The sequence below is a fragment of the Lissotriton vulgaris genome, chromosome 11, assembly GCF_964263255.1.
Source record: "Lissotriton vulgaris chromosome 11, aLisVul1.2, whole genome shotgun sequence".
Lineage (NCBI taxonomy): Eukaryota > Metazoa > Chordata > Amphibia > Caudata > Salamandridae > Lissotriton > Lissotriton vulgaris.
Window position 1 is genome coordinate 894189663 of NC_141699.1, and position 3018 is coordinate 894192680.

At 48.0% G+C, this 3018-nt stretch overlaps 1 pseudogene; it reads right to left on the bottom strand.

Moving 5' to 3' along the window:
* Positions 1-603: 603 nt before the first annotated feature.
* Positions 604-2440, bottom strand: LOC147683660 (28S ribosomal RNA; annotated as a pseudogene).
* Positions 2441-3018: the final 578 nt, after the last annotated feature.

Consider the following 3018-nt stretch of genomic DNA (forward strand, 5'->3'; position numbering starts at 1 on the left):
GAACTGCAGGCTGGAAGCCATACCTCCACACCTGGGAGGCCTGGAGGAGTCAGTCCTGCTGGATGACAGGGTCCTCCCCACATAGCGACAGCGAGGACCTGCCCTGAACACCATGGGGCAGTCAGAAAAAGGGTGACTTGACCACTTATGTGGGTGGGCCGTTCCTTTAGAAGCAGGTGGAGAACTACACCTTTATACCTGGGTAACTCTTTGCTTGTTCCCTAGGAGGGTCGACCTAATCGCTCGTCATCCCTCACTACTCACGGGCCTACAAAGGGGCTCACCACTGACAGCTCTGCCAACAAGTAGCTGGAGTGAATCTAGGAGTGTCTTTTTCTGTTTATTTTATCCAATTCTCCCTTCCCTTGGGGCTTTAGTCTTGTTTGGCTGTATTTCACATTCAGTCATTCAGGAGTAAATTCTTAAGGGCAGAAGAGAACAGTCTTCTTGTCTCTCAAGTTGAACAGCCTGGATGTTCAGGTGAGTGAAGGCTATAACACCGTGTTACCCCTTCTGCGTCCCTCCCACCGGCCTGGCGGCAGAGGGACCCACCCATGGGTGTGGTGGAGGAGGGCGTCCACGGGCACCCATGCATAGATAGACAAAAGCTTGGCTCAAAGGATGATTTTCAATAGATTGCAGCGAGGTAGCTGCTCTGCTACTTACGAAAACCTGACCCAGAATCAGGTCGTCTACGAATGATTTAACACAGGGTACTCCATGAACAGGCAGTGCACTAAGTGCGATGGAGGTGACCCCCTTCCGTCCACGCTACGGTCCCCAAGCAAGCAGCTCTACGCACCGCCCCCCCCAGAGAGGCCAGCTATCCCAGGCCAACCGAGGCTCCACGGCACTGCAGTATCATTACGGTTTAGGGGGGATTCTGACGTAAAGGCGTTCAGTCATAATCCCACAGATGGTAGCTTCGCCCATTGGCTCCTCAGCCTAGCACATACACCAAATGTCTGAACCTGCGGTTCCTCTCGTACTGAGCAGGATTACTATTGCAACAGCACATCATCAGTAGAGTAAAACTAACCTGTCTCACAACGGTCTAAACTCAGCTCACGTTCCCTATTAGTGGGTGAACAATCCAACGCTTGGTGAATTCTGCTTCACAATAATAGGAAGAGCCGACATCAAGGATCAAAAAGCGACGTTGCTATGAACGCTTGGCCACCTCAAGCCAGTTATTAAGCATGGGCGTAAAATCCGTTCCGCTCGCGGATTTTGCGGATATTCGGCAAATTCACAATCCGCGAGATTCGCGAATTTCCCGCAAAATCCATGAGCGGAACGGATTGGGTCAAAAGTTGAAGCTGACTTTTGTAACTATTTTAGAATGCGCTGGCAAGCTGCCAGCAAGCTGCCAGAGCTATTCTAAAATAGTTACAAAAGTCAGCTTCGACAGGAAGTACTAATAGATAAAGTAAAGCAGGTGCTTGAGTTGAAGCTCAAATTTAGTTACACAATCATTAATCACCCCAAACTTGGGGTGATTAATGATTGTGTAACTTAATTTGGCCTTCAACTCGAGCACCTGCTTTACTTTATCTATTAGTGCTTCCTGTTGAAGCTGACTTTGTAGCTATTTTAGAATGGCGCTGGCAGCTTGCCGGCACCATTCTAAGTGAGGCTGAGGGCAGAAGGGCACAAAGTGGGACAGAGGGCAGAAGGGGACAAAAAACGAGTGGGGCAGAGAGCAGAAGGGCACAGAAACGAGTGGGGCGGAGGGCAGAAATGAGTGGGGCAGAGGGCAGAAGACCACAAAAACGAGTGGGGCAGAGGGCAGAAGACCACAAAAACGAGTTGGGCAGAGGGCAGAAGAGCACAAAAACAAGTGGGGCAGAGGGCAAAAGGGCACAAACACGAGTGGGGCAGAGAAAATAAAAAATCCGCAAATTCGCACAAATTCGCGAATTTCGCGGATCGCAAAATCGCACATTCGCGAATTGCAAATTCGCAAAATTCGCCCATGCTTACCAGTTATTCCTGTGGTAACTTTTCTGACTCCTCCTGCTTGAAACCCAAAAAGTCAGAAGGCTCGTGAGGCCCCGTTTTCACGGTCTGTTTTCATTCTGAAAATCGAGATCATGCGAGCTTTTGCCCTTCTGCTCCGTAGGAGGTTTTTGTCCTCCCTGAGCCCACCTTAGGACACCTGCGTTGTTGTTTGACAGGTGTACCGCCCCAGTCAAACTCCCCACCTGCAAGTCAAACTCTTAGGAGCGGGTCGCGTCTGGCGGGCACCGGGTGCTTGGAGCCAGAAGCGAGAGCCCCACGGGGCTCACCCCCCACCACACCGGGTAAGTGAAAAAACGATAAGAGTAGTGGTATTTCATTGGCAGCCCAAGGACGCCCCACTTATCCTACACCTCTCATGTCTTTTCACAGTGCTAGACTAGAGTCAAGCTCAACTGGATTTCTTTCCCCGCTGATTCTGCCAAGCCCATTCCATTGGCTGTGGTTTTGCTAGATAATAGGTAGGGACAGTGGGACTCTCGTTCATCCATTCATGCGCGTCACTAATTAGATGACAAGGCATTTGGCTATTTCTGTACCACCTCATGGTGGCTCATTGTGGATTATTATGCTGCCCATCAGCGTCAATTCGGTTTTGCTTCCAACAATACAACATTCTTTCGCTCTGGAGTACAGCCACACTGAACGCTGTCCTCACTGGAACTGGGATCACGTATAGGCTAGAGATAGTACACCCTGAAGTAAAATTCCATCAATTTTAATATTGTCTACGAACAGTCATGAGAAATTTAAATATGATTAGCAGGACGTCAATGATCAATGTGTGATAATTATGTGTATGCGATTATTTGGGACCTATTCATTATTCAAGACTTTTCAATAAGTATGATGTACACAACTATATCTAAATTGTTATAAGCACACATTTATAAAAAAAGATTCATCTACAAATTGCGCGTCTAAATGGAAAAAGCACATCTACAAAAATTCACATCTATAAAATTCACATCTATACTAAATCTTGTGTCAACTATAAAC